The sequence below is a fragment of the Danio rerio genome, chromosome 4 (genome assembly GCF_052040795.2).
Source record: "Danio rerio strain M-AB ecotype USA chromosome 4, GRCz13ab, whole genome shotgun sequence".
In the NCBI taxonomy this organism is placed as follows: domain Eukaryota; kingdom Metazoa; phylum Chordata; class Actinopteri; order Cypriniformes; family Danionidae; genus Danio; species Danio rerio.
The window spans coordinates 47,009,767-47,025,920 of NC_141024.2; the positions used below are offsets into that span (position 1 = coordinate 47,009,767).

General features: G+C 48.2%; 10 non-coding genes across 10 annotated transcripts; all 10 read left to right on the forward strand.

Annotated features, from left to right (window-relative positions):
* Nucleotides 1-22: 22 nt before the first annotated feature.
* On the forward strand, nt 23-141 carry LOC148682078 (5S ribosomal RNA). Its single transcript, XR_015943883.1, has one exon. It is a non-coding gene; the product is annotated as a 5S ribosomal RNA (ribosomal RNA).
* Nucleotides 142-199: 58 nt separating this feature from the next.
* LOC148682079 (5S ribosomal RNA) lies at nt 200-318 on the forward strand. The gene has a single exon (XR_015943884.1). It is a non-coding gene; the product is annotated as a 5S ribosomal RNA (ribosomal RNA).
* A 58-nt stretch (nt 319-376) lies between these two features.
* On the forward strand, nt 377-495 carry LOC148682080 (5S ribosomal RNA). Its single transcript, XR_015943885.1, has one exon. It is a non-coding gene; the product is annotated as a 5S ribosomal RNA (ribosomal RNA).
* A 58-nt stretch (nt 496-553) lies between these two features.
* Nucleotides 554-672, forward strand: LOC148682081 (5S ribosomal RNA). Its single transcript, XR_015943886.1, has one exon. It is a non-coding gene; the product is annotated as a 5S ribosomal RNA (ribosomal RNA).
* Nucleotides 673-730: 58 nt separating this feature from the next.
* LOC148682082 (5S ribosomal RNA) lies at nt 731-849 on the forward strand. Its single transcript, XR_015943887.1, has one exon. It is a non-coding gene; the product is annotated as a 5S ribosomal RNA (ribosomal RNA).
* Nucleotides 850-907: 58 nt separating this feature from the next.
* On the forward strand, nt 908-1,026 carry LOC148682083 (5S ribosomal RNA). The gene has a single exon (XR_015943889.1). It is a non-coding gene; the product is annotated as a 5S ribosomal RNA (ribosomal RNA).
* A 58-nt stretch (nt 1,027-1,084) lies between these two features.
* LOC148682084 (5S ribosomal RNA) lies at nt 1,085-1,203 on the forward strand. The gene has a single exon (XR_015943890.1). It is a non-coding gene; the product is annotated as a 5S ribosomal RNA (ribosomal RNA).
* A 58-nt stretch (nt 1,204-1,261) lies between these two features.
* On the forward strand, nt 1,262-1,380 carry LOC148682085 (5S ribosomal RNA). Its single transcript, XR_015943891.1, has one exon. It is a non-coding gene; the product is annotated as a 5S ribosomal RNA (ribosomal RNA).
* A 58-nt stretch (nt 1,381-1,438) lies between these two features.
* Nucleotides 1,439-1,557, forward strand: LOC148682086 (5S ribosomal RNA). The gene has a single exon (XR_015943892.1). It is a non-coding gene; the product is annotated as a 5S ribosomal RNA (ribosomal RNA).
* A 58-nt stretch (nt 1,558-1,615) lies between these two features.
* On the forward strand, nt 1,616-1,734 carry LOC148682087 (5S ribosomal RNA). The gene has a single exon (XR_015943893.1). It is a non-coding gene; the product is annotated as a 5S ribosomal RNA (ribosomal RNA).
* Nucleotides 1,735-16,154: the final 14,420 nt, after the last annotated feature.

Sequence of the window (16,154 nt, forward strand, 5' to 3'; positions counted from 1 at the left end):
CCAACGCTTGACAGCCTCTTTCGCTTACGGCCATACCACCCTGGAAATGCCCGATCTCATCTGAACTCGGAAGTAAAGCAGGGTCGGGCCTGGTTAGTACTTGGATGGGAGACCGCCTGGGAATACCAGGTGCTGTAAGCTTTTCGAAGTGCTTCATTTGGCAGCTGATTTAAATAGCCAACGCTTGACAGCCTCTTTCGCTTACGGCCATACCACCCTGGAAATGCCCGATCTCATCTGAACTCGGAAGTAAAGCAGGGTCGGGCCTGGTTAGTACTTGGATGGGAGACCGCCTGGGAATACCAGGTGCTGTAAGCTTTTTGAAGTGCTTCATTTGGCAGCTGATTTAAATAGCCAACGCTTGACAGCTTCTTTCGCTTACGGCCATACCACCCTGGAAATGCCCGATCTCATCTGAACTCGGAAGTAAAGCAGGGTCGGGCCTGGTTAGTACTTGGATGGGAGACCGCCTGGGAATACCAGGTGCTGTAAGCTTTTCGAAGTGCTTCATTTGGCAGCTGATTTAAATAGCCAACGCTTGACAGCCTCTTTCGCTTACGGCCATACCACCCTGGAAATGCCCGATCTCATCTGAACTCGGAAGTAAAGCAGGGTCGGGCCTGGTTAGTACTTGGATGGGAGACCGCCTGGGAATACCAGGTGCTGTAAGCTTTTTGAAGTGCTTCATTTGGCAGCTGATTTAAATAGCCAACGCTTGACAGCCTCTTTCGCTTACGGCCATACCACCCTGGAAATGCCCGATCTCATCTGAACTCGGAAGTAAAGCAGGGTCGGGCCTGGTTAGTACTTGGATGGGAGACCGCCTGGGAATACCAGGTGCTGTAAGCTTTTCGAAGTGCTTCATTTGGCAGCTGATTTAAATAGCCAACGCTTGACAGCCTCTTTCGCTTACGGCCATACCACCCTGGAAATGCCCGATCTCATCTGAACTCGGAAGTAAAGCAGGGTCGGGCCTGGTTAGTACTTGGATGGGAGACCGCCTGGGAATACCAGGTGCTGTAAGCTTTTTGAAGTGCTTCATTTGGCAGCTGATTTAAATAGCCAACGCTTGACAGCCTCTTTCGCTTACGGCCATACCACCCTGGAAATGCCCGATCTCATCTGAACTCGGAAGTAAAGCAGGGTCGGGCCTGGTTAGTACTTGGATGGGAGACCGCCTGGGAATACCAGGTGCTGTAAGCTTTTCGAAGTGCTTCATTTGGCAGCTGATTTAAATAGCCAACGCTTGACAGCCTCTTTCGCTTACGGCCATACCACCCTGGAAATGCCCGATCTCATCTGAACTCGGAAGTAAAGCAGGGTCGGGCCTGGTTAGTACTTGGATGGGAGACCGCCTGGGAATACCAGGTGCTGTAAGCTTTTTGAAGTGCTTCATTTGGCAGCTGATTTAAATAGCCAACGCTTGACAGCCTCTTTCGCTTACGGCCATACCACCCTGGAAATGCCCGATCTCATCTGAACTCGGAAGTAAAGCAGGGTCGGGCCTGGTTAGTACTTGGATGGGAGACCGCCTGGGAATACCAGGTGCTGTAAGCTTTTCGAAGTGCTTCATTTGGCAGCTGATTTAAATAGCCAACGCTTGACAGCCTCTTTCGCTTACGGCCATACCACCCTGGAAATGCCCGATCTCATCTGAACTCGGAAGTAAAGCAGGGTCGGGCCTGGTTAGTACTTGGATGGGAGACCGCCTGGGAATACCAGGTGCTGTAAGCTTTTCGAAGTGCTTGCTGATAGACTTCCCCGTGTCACAGCTTCGCTGCCATTATTTTTTCTCGCCTTCAAGGGCATTGTTTCTGTCGATGCTGTGTCGATGCCAGCTGAGCTGCGTCCTTCCCTGGTGCTGCGCCTGTTTTAAATAGCTGTCTTAAGCTGTTGGTGTGCTAAAAAAAAAAAAAAAAAAAAAAAGTCAGTTTCCACCGGGGGTCTCATTATTCACCTTGAAGGGCAGGGATTTTTCTTCCAGCAGTCTGGTGTCAGCGGCTGGCTACCAGGCTGGCCTTGGAGATCAGTCTGCCTTCTTTCACCTGCTTGGTTCTCACCTCGTGCACCACAATGTGCCAGCATATTCTGTAAAAGAGAGCTTAAAATCTGCTGTGTACCAAGCTCGGATTCCCACTGGCTCGTTGAGAAAAAAGAAGTTCTCTAGATCCACTTAGCCTTTCCATATACCCTAGGAACGCCTTGATCAATCCTAAAAACTTTCTATTCAGGGACCATAGAAAGCGTATTGGCTCAATGTATCTCAATGTGGTATGGAAACAGCTCAAACCAGGACCGCAAAGCACTTCAAAGAGTTGTGCGATTAGCTGAGCGCATCTCAATGTCTGCTCTCCCCTCCTAGCAGGACATCCATCTCAAACGCTGTAAAAATAGAACTGTTAAAATCTGTAAGGACTTAAATCACCCTGGTAATTACCTATCCACTTTGCTTCCATCTGGTAAGCTTTTCCGTAGCTTGATGGCAAAAACTGAGAGACTTAGGAGGAGCTTCTTTCCCCAGGCCATCAGGCTTCTAAATTCTAACCCGGTGTTATACATCACTTGACTCTACGTATATATCACTGTATTAGTCATATCTATAAGCTACCTCATATTGCTGCTATTCTTATTACTTTGTATAATTTTATCATTATTTTTTGCACATATTTTTCTTCTTATTATTTAATTTTTGTTTATCTATACTTGCCTCTGGAGCGGACATGACCTTCATTCACTGCTGGTCATACTTTATATTATTATTTATGTGACAAATAAAACTCTTGACTTGACTCGATTCTCGTCAGTTTGGATGAGACGTTTTGCAGACGGCCAGTGGACTCACTTTCCAGTTTATAACCCTCAATCTCTTCCAAGAGCAGGTCTGAAGAAATGGGACGAAAGTCAAAAGTCAGCCTTGATGATATACCCCCACCAGCCCAACAGAAAAGTGCCATAACTATACTCAACTCAGGGCGGGAACATGGTCCGGGTAGGAGTACTTTTGTGAGACGTAGGCTTCCAGAGGTCTGGGGGGTGTAGGATCTTTGGCCACCCCTTGCCTGGGGGCCGGGTCGGGGAAGTGGTGCCGGCTGAGCAGGAGACTACCTTCTCCTCCTCTCCCCCCCCCCCACCAGCTTGCTGAGATCTTTGAGCTGGGACTGGATGCACTCTGTAGTAAGCATGCAGCAAGGTTCAGCACACAGACGCTCGGCTTCTGGGCCAACTGGTTCCCAATCATCGTCTTCCGACCACGGTAACCGAGACACCACAGGAACCGCCCATTAATTCGATTGCAACCACGCAACTACTCCTGAGCAACAACTCCTGAGTCACTTTTCGATGCTTTGCTCTTCCCATGGCCTTTTTCCGGCCAGAGGCAGAGAGCTCTGTGTGCTGCTTCAGGTGTCTGTCTAGACGGGCCGGTGTTCTGCAACAGCTGGGCACCCGGCACAGCATCTTACGTGTGTCCTTATTGCCAGCGCTGAGCGAGAGCAAAAGCCTCTTCTCTTCCGAGTTTGTCACCTTGTCAACCGCTAACAGGTGCGACAAGAGCCGGCTGTAGACTGAAGCAGAGCGTACATTCAGCCATGACCATCCAAGATCAATGCTGCAGGGAAAGACTTACACACTGAGGGGAATGGTTTAAAAGGAGGCGGCAGAGGCATCCACTTCCGAGTCATGACGCTGGTGACACTTCTTAAAGGGGAAAACATCCACCCCTGAACCAGGGGTATAAACCGATACCTTCAAGATCCCCTTGGTCCAATGCATGGATAAGCTGTAACTACTTTTGGGGGATTTCCCCATTCCTCTTTCAACGGAACCATGTGTGTCCAAGGAACAACGCACCGTTTGGGCAGCTTTACTGCGCCAGCCGTCGGAGCTTTTACACAGCCTTTTTCTTTCTCTTTCCCACAAAGGGATGGTATGAGCCCCATCGAACACGCACTATTTTGGCAGCTTTACTGTGCCAGCCATGGGAGCTTTTGCACAGCTTTTTTTCCTTCTCTTTTCCACAAAGGGATGGTATGAGCCCTATCGAACACGCACCGTTTTGGGCAGCTTTACTGCACCAGCCGCTGAAGCTTGAGCACTGCTTTTCCTTTTTCAAAGGGTTTAGTAGAACCCCACCAAACACACACACCTTTTTGGGCAGCTTTACTGCGCCAGCCATGGGAGCTTTTGCACGGCTTTTCCCTTTTTCAAAAAGAATCGTAGAACCTGATCGAACATGCACTTTTTCAGGACATTTAGTGGGCGTCATTGTGCCCACCAGTCATTAGACCAGCCATCTTCCAACTGGACCATGATAGCTCGCTAGAAAGACCAACAATCCCACAAACTGGCCTAGTCGTTCCAGACGCTTGCTAGAAAGACCCACCACCCTGCAAACTCACTGAACTAGCTCTCACTTGACCAAAGCTTGCCCGGGGACCCACACCCTTCCCAGGGAGCCAGGGTCCACGTTAGGGGGGCTGGAACCACTGAGCTCAATATCCCACAAATCACACCCCTTCTGCCTAGGGACCCACACCCTTTCTGGGGCCATCGCCAGCCCCACAGGGTTCTCGTGATTGACACCTGTTCTCCAGCAGTGCCCAAGCACCCCACTTTTAAGCCCGGGAATATGGACTTAGAGAAAAAGCATGTGCTAGTTGTTCTGTTGGTGACCCACCTGGCTCTGGGGCACCACCCTCTCCACCACCTTAATATACTGTGGTTCAGACAGCAGGGGTGCACCAGCCTTTCCAAGTTCCACTACCTATGGCAGTGCTCAAATTTTGAGGTGGCTGGGGTGCACCAATGACGCGTAGTTCTAGCAACAGAGGATATAGGAGTTCTGTGTTAACCTTGCTCGGTTGGCAGGGTTCGAACGTGTTTGCTGGGGCAGCTAGTCTACGTACAGACCCCTTGGTTCTTTCCCAACCATGCCGGGATGCACGACCAAATGCTCGCCAGAAACGGATGCAACTGCTCGGGCAGATGGCTTGGCCATAGACCCCTGCTTCTTTCCCATTGAGCCAGGATGCGCAACCAAAGGCTCGCGGGAAACAGATGCACCTGCTTGGGCAGATCAGCCTGGCCTTAGAGCCCCTGCTTTTTTCCCAATCGTGCCAAGAGGTGCGGCCGAAGGCTCACGGGAAATGGACACACCTGTTCAGGCAGACCAGCCTGGCCTTAGAACCCCCTGGTTTGTTTAACCGCACAACTATCAACAAACAAAGTCCACAATTTCACGCCGTCCCCAAAATCCTGATGGCAGGTCTAAGGCATTTGGCATCAGGCACGTACTTCCAGGCGCAGGACATCTCGACAGGTTGGTCAGGAAAGATTGTTTCCCACCGGCAGTGGTGGAAAGAGTACTGAGAAAGCATACTTAAGTAAAAGTACCATTACTTGCATAAAAAAATATAGTGAGAGTAGAGTAAATGTACCTGTTGTAAATATTACTCAAAGTAGGAGTAAAAAGTAGCCCTTTTAAAAGTACTCATGAGTAGTGAATACTGAGTATTATGCTGTTATAAGTTGATACATTTACATGTAATTTGTTGATGTGTGTAAGCCTAACATTCTGTAGAAAAGCAAATGCATAAAACTTGTCTTCGATGTTCATCGTGCTCTGAATGAGCGTTACAACTGTAGTGTAGCGTGTAACTGCTTCATTCTGGAGGGTTAAAAAAAAAAACAGACTCGTCTCTGGGAGTCGATTCTTGTCTTCAAGTCAATTCCAGCACAATGTCCATTGAGGAATAGATACGTTGGAATATTTTGGAGTCGACACTCTAATCCCTAAGCAACGGCACTCAATCTGGCTGTCAACAAAGCTGCTCATGCGGCTGCTTTCGCCAATTTCAGGTAAGTTTAGTCCTTAAAAGTACTTGAATATTACATACAGCTGTTCCCGACTCTTTTCTTACTGGTAATTGACATTTGTGTTGAATATTTATTTTATAGTGATGGTTAGAGTGTGTAAAAACTCTGTTAGCGCCTTGGCATAGTAATGGGCTTTTGTTTATAAAATTTTTAGCTTTTAATGACAATGTTTTGTTATCAATGTTTATTAGGAGGTCGTGTAGTAAATAGCCTAAAATATCTACTGTACTGTCAAACACGAATTGAAACCCCTTGTGGAAAAACAGCTTAAACCTGCCAACCAGTTTAGACAATTTTAAGCTGTGTTTTTCAGCAGGAACATTAGTACATACTTTCACTGTATCGTCAAACTAATACAGCTTTTAAAAAGTACTTTGTGATTTCAGGACTGACACAATTACTCTCACAACAGAATAGAAGAGATTTCTAAAAACCTGATGGGAACTAGCTGATCACATAGATGGAGGAAACATGGGTAATACAAGAAAACTTATTAAACAAAAATGTTTGATTAGTGTGTTAAGGCGCATTGTTGGTGCGTTGCTATTTTGAGTAAAAAAAGTTTTAAAAATTCGTAAAAAAATTCAATTTGGTATACGACATGCATTTTTTCTGTTTGGAATAGAACACTCATTTGAGGGATGGTGGGTCTCTAGCACGACAAAGTCAGTTTGAGGGGGATGGTGGGTCTCTAGCACGACAAAGTCAATTTGAGGGAATGGTGGGTCACTAGCACTACAAAAGTCAGTTTGAGGGGGATGGTGGGTCTCTAGCACGACAAAGTCAGTTTGAGGGGGATGGTGGGTCTCTAGCACGACAAAGTCAGTTTGAGGGGATGGTGGGTCACTAGCACGACAAAGTCAGTTTGAGGGGGATGGTGGGTCTCTAGCATGACAAAGTCTGTTTGAGGGGATGGTGGGTCACTAGCATGACAAAGTCAGTTTGAGGGGGATGGTGGGTCTCTAGCACGACAAAGTCAGTTTGAGGAGGATGGTGGGTCTCTAGCACGACAAAGTCAGTTTGAGGGGGATGGTGGGTCTCTAGCACGACAAAGTCAGTTTGAGGGGATGGTGGGTCACTAGCACGACAAAGTCAGTTTGAGGGGGATGGTGGGTCTTTGGAACAACCGCTGGCAAACTTATGGATGCGATCACCGGGGAAGTTGGTTAGACCCAGGCCCAAGCCCACCATGACCTTCCCGAATAGAGACCACCTTTCTCAGCATGTCCCCCGCCTGGAAATGCATGCGCGACGCTGGGGTTCTCTGACCTGCCGTTAGGTTTTCAGTGAAGGTGAAAAAAACGGGACTTAAAATAATTTTGGCTTTAGCTGTTAAACGAAACAGGGGTCTAAGGGCAGGCCAGCAGCCCCCAGAGGCGCACCCGGGCAAGGCAGGTGCGCGCTATGACCCTTGTGCAGGCAAGGAACCAGGGTCCAAAGGTATCAAACGCTGCCAGGTAGGAGTGCCCGAGCCCGGGCAAGGCAGGTGCGTGCTATGACCCTTGTGCAGGCAAGGAACCAGGGGCAAAAGGCATCAAACGTAGCCCCAGGTAGGAGTACCCGAGCCTGGGCAAGGCAGGTGCGCACTATGACCCTGGTGCAGGTGAAGAACCAGGGCCAAAAGGCATCAAACGCAGCCCCAGGTAGGAGTGCCTAAGCCTGGGCAAGGCAGGTGCGTGCTATGACCCTGGTGCAGGCGAGGAACCAGGGTCCAAAGGCATCAAACGCAGCCCCAGGTCGGAGTGCCCGAGCCTAGGCAAGACAGGTGCGTGCTGTGTGGCCCCTGTAGGGTTACCAGTGGCACCGTTTATGCATATGGCTTAAGCTCCGGCGGGAACTCGTTCTGTCTGTGGAACGGCAGGTGGAAACAATGCGCTTTTCGGTGGAGTTAATGAAACCCAGGCCCCAGCTCACCAAGCCATTGCTGAAATGAGCTTTCCCGGCATGTCCCGCGCCTGGAGATGCATGTGCAATGCTGAGTTTCTCTGACCTGCCGCTCTGTTTTCGGTGAAGGTGAAAAAAACAAGACTTGGAATAATTTTGGCTTTACAGGTTGAACAAACCAGGGGTCTAAGGGCAGGCCAGCAGCCCCAGGAGGCGTGTCCCTGGGTGGGGGGTCCCTGGGCAGAGCGTGTGACATGGGGCCTTGGAGGCCAGTGGCTCCAGCATTGGTCACCAGCGGCACCATTTATGCATCTGGAGTGAGAAAGTTCCAAAAGAGAAAACGTGCCAGCAGGTGCTCACAGGGGGCGTTGATTAGACCCAGGCCCAAGCCCACCAAGTCATGTCCGACAAGAGACCACCCTTCCCGGGTTACCAGTGGGGACGTCCCGCGCCTGGAGATATTTGCCCGATGCCAAAATTCTCTGACCTGCCGTCAGGTTTTCAGGGAACGTGAGAAATCCCGGACTTAGTTTCTGACAGTCTTGCTGCTGAACCCCTCTGATACTGAGCGATAGGAGCTCGTGTGACGCCCCAGGGGTTAGGCCCCCACCCCGGCCCCCAAGCACCAATGGGTCAGCCTCTATGGGTGTGGTTGTTTCCTCCCTGTCCAGGGCATGCTTTCAGGGAGGTGTGGGGGTGTCCCTCCGCACACAACTTCCCCCCCTTCCCGCCTCTATCCGTGGGTGAGGACTCAGATGGCCCGTCTGGCTTTGACCCAGAGCATGTCTGCCGCTCAGCCCGCCAGCTCGCCCCCCTGGACACCCCCCTCCCCCTTGAGTCGTAACAAGAGAGGCATTGAACCAAATGGATCTCGTAGGCATCGGTTTCCACCCCGCGGGGGGGGGTGTCTTTCCCCTTTAAGAGAAAGATCCATGACGCAAAAGTGGATGCCGGCTCCGCCCTCTTTTGAACCGCTGCACGTGGCGTGTGGGTCTCTTTCCCCTTCAGCTTTGGTCTTGCATGGTCATGTCCGAATGTGAGCTGTGCCTCAACGACTACAGCCGCCTCTCGCCTCACCTTACAGCCCGTCCACAAGTTGACCAACTCGGATGAGAAGGGGCTATTACTCGTGCTGGTCGCGTGGACATGCGGAGGACCCCATGCCCGGCTGTCGCAGAATGCCAGCCCGCCTAGACAGGCACTTGAAGCGGCATGCAGAGTTCTCGGCCTCGGGCTGGATAGAGGCTATGGTAAGAGCCAATTGTCAGAAAGTGGCTCGGAAATTGCAATGGCTGCTGTCCACCCAGCCGGCGGTTCCCGTCATGTCTCAGCTAGCGTCGTCCTCCGAGGAGGAGCGGGACTCGGACGGCCTAGAGGCTAGCTGTCCTTTCGCCAACCCCGGCTGCAGGCGTGCTACAAAGCACATACAGGCCCAGCTCACAGACCTCGGCAAGCAAGTGGACAAGATGAGGTCTACCCTGGTCCAATTCACGCACCTCTACCGGGAGTTGAGGAGGGGGGAAGAGAGGAGGAGGAAGAGGAGAACCAGGTCGCCTCCTGCACCATCGACACTAGGCCCCCAGACGAGGAGCGGCCGGAGGTCCGACGCCCCCCGAGCCTTTGGAAGCCTTGAACCCGCAAGCCTACCCATTCGCGGACCACGTCCTCACACTGAGTTAAGTATTTTTATAGCACTTTGCTGTTGGGCTGGTGGGGTTATGTCGTCATTTCTGCTGACTCTTGGTTGTCCCCTTTCTGCAGACCTGCTTTTGGGGGAATTTGAAGGCTTCCAACTGGGCAGCGAGCCTACCGCCCGCCTACGGAACAACGTCACTTCCAAGCTGGGCAGGATCAAGACTTTTTTGGGATACATGGCAAAAGGCACCGCGGAGCCAGAGTACTTCCTTTTTCTCAATCAGCCAGCCCGAATCCGAGCTTGGCCTGCCCTGCTGGGCCGCACGCGGATGACCGAGCCAATGAGACAGCACTATCTAAAAAACCAAGCCCAGTTTCTAGACTACCTCTCAGAAACCCCGCCGGCCTCCTGCCGCCTCTCCAGCATGGCCCTGGTACTGATTCGCAGGGAGGTCAGAGCTCTCATTTGCGGCAAATGCTGGCATTTCATCGTGTACAAGGTCAGAACCAAGCAGGCGAAGGAAAGCAGACTAATCTCTAAGGCCAGCCTGGTACGCTGTCCCCAGACCGCTGGAAGGAACATCCCTGCCCTCCTAAGTAAGTGATCTATCCGCCGGTCAGCATTTCCACCTTTTTGTTTCTCCGTTTCTGCTCCAAGGCACCAGCAGCTCTTGGTTAAATCAGCCACGTCAGCCAGCCCCCCCTTCCCCCCCCAAATGGAATAAGAGGAGCGGGCTGACGTGGCTGGTTTAACTGGGTTACCAAAAGAGCTGCTGGTGACCTGGAGCAGAAATTGGTGTTCTTATTTCCCCTTTGCTTTAGGCCACCAACAGCTTTTGGTTAAACCAGCCACGTCAGTCTGAAGGGAGGGCAGACTGACGTGGCTGGTTTAGCTGGGTGAACCAAGAGCTGCTGGTGACCCGGAGCAGAATATGATTATTCCCGCCCCCTCCCTTTGCTTTAGGGCTCCATCGGCTCTTGTTAAACCATAGTTAAACCATTGGTGGTCTAATTTGTCTAACCTTACTGCCTTCATCAGATAGCCTGGAGTCCACCCAAACACTGTAGTATCAGGTTAACTACTGAGGTAGGAACCTTGTGTAGGTGTTTGTTGAAGGGGGAGCATTAAAGCCGTGGGTTTAATAGACATACTGTGTGGTCCTTCTGATGTGCCTCCTAGAAAGGTTATAGTGTACATATTAACCACTTAACATTGTGTCAGAAGCAAAAACGTAATATTAACGGATGTCGAACAAATAAGAGACAACACAGTACGCAGGCTATTTGTTTCTCTCTGCCGTTTACTGAAAGCTCGGGGCTAATGCTAGCGAGCTCACGGACTGCAAAATGAATCAGTTTCAAGTTTCTCCACCAGAGAAGTTTATATTTAAAGCAGAAGACTTGACTAAATGTATTATACGCTTTAACAGATTCCGCATCACATCTGGATTGGAGACGCAAGCGGATAAAAATCAAGTAAATGCACTAATTCAAACAATGGGGGAGGAGGCTGTGGATATATTGTTTTCCCTGCACCTCAGCCCAGTGGAAGCGATTGAGTACGACACAGTTAAGACAAAGTTGGATGCTCACTTTGTAACACGCAGAAATGTGATCTTTGAGAGGGCAAAGTTTAACCTGAGGCAGCAAGAAACGGGCGAGTCGCCCAACAGCTTTCACACAGTGCTGCACTGCCTAGCGGAACACACCGGATACGGGGCTTTGCATGACGAAATAGTGAGAGACAGACTTGTGGTGGGTTTGAGAGATAAACGCTTGTCAGAACAGCTAAAACTCGATCCTGAACTGACTATAGAGAAAGCAATTACCAGAGCTAGACAAAGCGAGCAGGTGAAGAAGCAACAAGAAATGCTAAAAATTAACTTTAAAGCTGATATCTCTAATGCTCAGCTTGACAGCGTGCACACAAGACAGCGAAACAGGGCACGCGCTAAACAACTCAAGCCACAATACAAACACACAGAACAAAAACAACAGAAGGAAAGACAGGCACAATGCAGCAGATGTGTTGACTCAAGATGGCATAGCCAACAACAATGTCCAGCCAAAGATGTAATATGCAATAACTGCAGGAAAAAAGGACATTACGCCAGGGTGTGTAAAACCAAAAGAATGTGTGAAATGCATGTAGCTACAGTGATTGAGGACACTGCTGAGAAAGTTGCATTTTTGGGTTCACTGTCAGCAGATGCTAATGACAGCCCATGGATGACAGACATGCATGTGGAGAATCTAAATGCACGCTTTAAAATTGACACTGGCGCAGACGTCACCGCTATATCAGAAATGCTGTATAACCAGGGCCAATTCAGTAGGCTGGAGAGGTCAACAAGGGTTCTACTGGGACCAGGAGGGTCTCGTCTGAATGTGAAGGGCAAGTTCACCGCAACTCCCTGAAAAAAACAGTAAAAGTACTAAGGGGGAAATTTACGTTGTGGAGGGGCTGTGTACACCACTGCTAGGTGGGCTCGCTGCGGTGGCACTGCACTCAATGATAAGTGTGAGTTTTCTAAGAGCAGGATAAAGTTCCTGGGGCAGGTTACAGAGGCATCAGGTGTCAGCACTGATCCTGACAAAGTGAGCGCTGTAAAACCCATGCCAGCGCCAAGTAATGTTAGCGAGGTAAGGCGCTTCCAGGGAATGACAAACCACCTGGGGAAATTCCTGCCTCACTTAGCTGTGAGAACACGACTGCTCAGAGACCTGCTGAGGAAGTCCAGTATGTGGGCCTGGGGGCCTCAAGAACAGCAGGACTTCGATAATATCAAAGATAAACTGACGACACCCCCAGGGCTTGCGTTGTATGATCCTTATGCTAAAACACTCGTCTCCGCTGACTCTTCCCGTTCCTCTCCAGCGGCAAACAGACACAGAGTGGAAACCTGTGGTGTATACCTGGAGAGCCCTCAGCAGCACTGACCAGCGATACGCCCAGATTGAGAAGGAGACACTAGCATCAACATGGGCCTGTGAGAGGTTCGCAGAGTTCCTTGTTGGGAAGAGTTTCTACATTGAAACGAACCACAAGCCCCTGATTTCTACTAGGCTCAAAAAGATTAGATGAACTTCCCCCACACATACAGCGCCTGCGCATGCAACTAATGCGGTTTGCCTACACCATATCGCATGTGGCTGGCAAGGACATCGCAACTGCAGATGTGCTGTCCCGAGCTCCTGTCAGTCATACTGCAGAAGGATTGCAGGAGGAGGAAATCAACCTCTATGTTGACTCTGTGGTAGCGAGCCTCCCAGCTACAGAAAAGAGGCTAAGAGAAATTCAGAGACACCAGGACAATGACTCTACACTCCATCACTTGAAGAAATTCTGTGTCGAAGGATGGCCAGATAATTTTTCTATTCTATTTCTATTCTAGCCATTTCTCCCATTCAAAGGTGAGCTCACAATCCAAGATGGTCTACTATTGTACGGCAGCAGAATAGTCATCCCAGTGTCACTCAGGGCTGACATCCTGTCCAAGTTGCATGAGGGCCATCTGGGAATAAAAAAATGCTGAAAGCGGGCTGAGCATTCAGTATGGTGGCCAGGGCTCAGCAGAGAGCTGACCAACATGATAGAGAAATGTGATGTGTGCAGCCATAAAAGAGTCAATTTCAAAGAAAAGATGATGTCTACTGAATTTCCGCCAAGACCATGGTCTACTGTAGGAGCGGATTTATTCCAGATAGACAACAAACAATACCTAGTCATCGTGGACTATTTCTCCAGATATTTTGAAGTAGCCAAACTGACGTCTACTACATCTGAAGCTGTGATTAATCACATCAAGTCTATCTTCGCTCGTCATGTCAAACATGAAGTGGTCCTCTCAGACAATGGCCCACAGTTTGCATCTGAGATCTTCAGACAGTTCACAAGGGATTGGGGTTTTAGTCATGTGACATCCAGCCCCCATTGGAGGCGGAGCGTGCTGTGAGGACAATCAAATGTCTCCTCAAGAAATCCGGCGACCCTTATCTCGCTCTGATAGCATATCGTGCCGCTCCCCTGGCGAATAGGTACAGTCCCACTGAACTTCTGATAGGGAGGAAAATAAGAACGCCAGTTCCTGTCATTTCGTCCAAGCTCATCCCAGGGTGTGTAGACCTGGATAACCTGGAAAGGACAGAGAGGAGATACAGACAAAAACTGCGACAGTATTATAACCATAGACATAGAGCACAAAACATGCTGCACCTTCAGCCTGGTGATCATGTGTGGGTCAAAGATACAGTGGAAAGAGGCACGGTGGTGTCTACTGCCAGCACACCGAGGTCATCAGGCCCGTGTAGAGACCGTCCGAAGGGCATGTGCAGGATAAATTTTTTGAAGGGGGGGGGGGGGGTGTTGCGCGCGTACTGAAGAGCGGTGTTGTCGCGCGCACTCTGATCAGCTGTGTTATCGCGCGCGTACTCAAGAGCGGTGTTGTCGCGCGCGTACTCAAGACCGGTGTTGTCGCGCGCCTACTGCGTCGCGGGGGCACTTTTGATCATTTTGGAAGGGCACTTTCTATCCAAGACTACTAAGGGCATGTGCACTGCACAGGTTGAGCCCTATGTGTGCACGTGCCTGGAGGTCATACATCATTGAGACACCTGGGGGCACTATACGAAGGAGCAGATACCATCTTTCACCGACCCCTGTGGCTCCAGGAGAACCTGCTAACTTAACTGAGCCAGCACTTGAGAGCATAGTTCTTGATGACACACACACTCCTGTCACACCCGGAGCACAGAGTGCAGCCAGTCAGCAGTCTCCTGTGTGTGAAAGAAGTTTCCCAGCCTGAATAAGGAATCCTCCTTCTTTCTTTAAAAGACTTTGTTCGCTCCTAGGAATGGAATTCGAGTTTGTCGCCTCTAATTTATGTTGTTGACAGTGTTAACTAAAGCTCATGTTCATGGTACTCTTAGCCAAATTGGAAAAAAATAAGAGCCATAAATGCGATTACAGGTATTACTGATGTTGATTGTCATTTAGTTATGTTACGAGTTATAACTTAAGTAAAATTAATCGGAAGAGCCTCCTGTTAAAGTTTAGAAACACTCTAAAGGTTATTTCTGTTTCTGCATCTGCACATAGTTTATCCTTTGCTTTGAAAGGGCGATGTAGTATCAGGTTAACTACTGAGGTAGGAATCTTGTGTAGGTTTTGTTGAAGGGGGGAGCATTAAAGCCGTGGGTTCAATAGACATTGTAGCTGCGTCCCAAATCGCATACTTATGCACTATTTTACGCCATTTTGTAGTATAAATAGTGTAAGTAGTGTGTTCACATTGAAAACTCTCAAAATAATAAGTGCACTTTAATTACCCGGATGATGCACTCATTCAGCTGCTAAAATGAAGTGTGTTATGATGGACACTTCACGCACTCAACGACCGCAGGTTTGCTTACGTAGCGGAAGGGGCGGAGCGATCGCACGCACATGTTGAATAACTTTATTTATTTTGGATGGTGAAAGCAAAATTCTCCTACGAGAGTGATTATAGCGCCTCCCGATGGTGAATGCGGTTATACACACGGCAGGTATTACCTGATAATTCAATCGTTTATTTCACTGATTTGGCAACAGTCAAACGTCATCAGGGAAACGGTTTGAATTTCCGCTTAGTAAAAAAACATTAGTGTGCCATTTGGGACAACACTACATACATGTACTATCCTGTTGAGTGTGTAAGTGCATGAGTACATAGTGCATGAGTGCATAGTGTATAGTGTGCCATTTGGGACGCAGCTTCTGTGTGGTCCTTTTGTTGTGCCTCCTAGAAAGGTTATAGTGTACATATTAATGACTTAACAGACACTAGTGAGGATTTTTTTGGGGGGTGTACACATTTAAAAAGCTTATAAGAAGAGGAGTTGGAGCTCAAACTCCCTCTCATTGGAGCCCAAGTGGCTCTGCAGCTTGCAGTGTCTCAATCTGTTTGCTAATTGTTAACACACATTATTGCATTTAATGACTTTACATTGTTGAGCACTGAGCTATGTTTTAGTGAACTGAACACTGTATCAGTTGATGAAATATAGTGATTTTCTGTAAGTTTAAGCATTTCTATAAAACTTCAGTATTTGTAACAGAAAAATCCTGGCCACCACACTGCAAATTTTAGATTGAAGTTCAAATTAACACTCCCTCAGAGTTAATATGGAAACCACTATAAAAGTGTTAACATTATCAACATCAAGAGAGTGTTAATTAGCAAACTCTTATTAATATATAAATATATATATAAATATATATATATATATATATATATATATATATATATATATATATATATATATATATATATATAATATATTATTAATCTTATTAATAATAATTAATAATAATATATAGATATAAAATATCTGTTAAATTTCTGAAAAAATTCTGTGAAAAATATGGAAGTTTTATAGAACTGTATAAATGTACGAAAATAACCATATTTCATGAACTCAAACAATGTTTACTTTACATAATCATAGCTTAGTGCACAAAAATGTAAAGTCATTATATGCAATAATGTGTTCATGTGTGATTGCAACTAGAAAACAGATTTTGACTGCATTAGTAACTACACAGTTACCTTTAAACAAAAAAAAAAAAATGCAGCATAACATCAAACACTTTCAGTTCATCTTGGACTTGAACACAGACGCTACTATCCTTCACAATGGTGACACAAAAACCGTTATGCTATTTTTCTTTTTCCTTTTTTGATTTTACGGAAAAATACCGGCAGCTGTGGTTGCCAGTAATT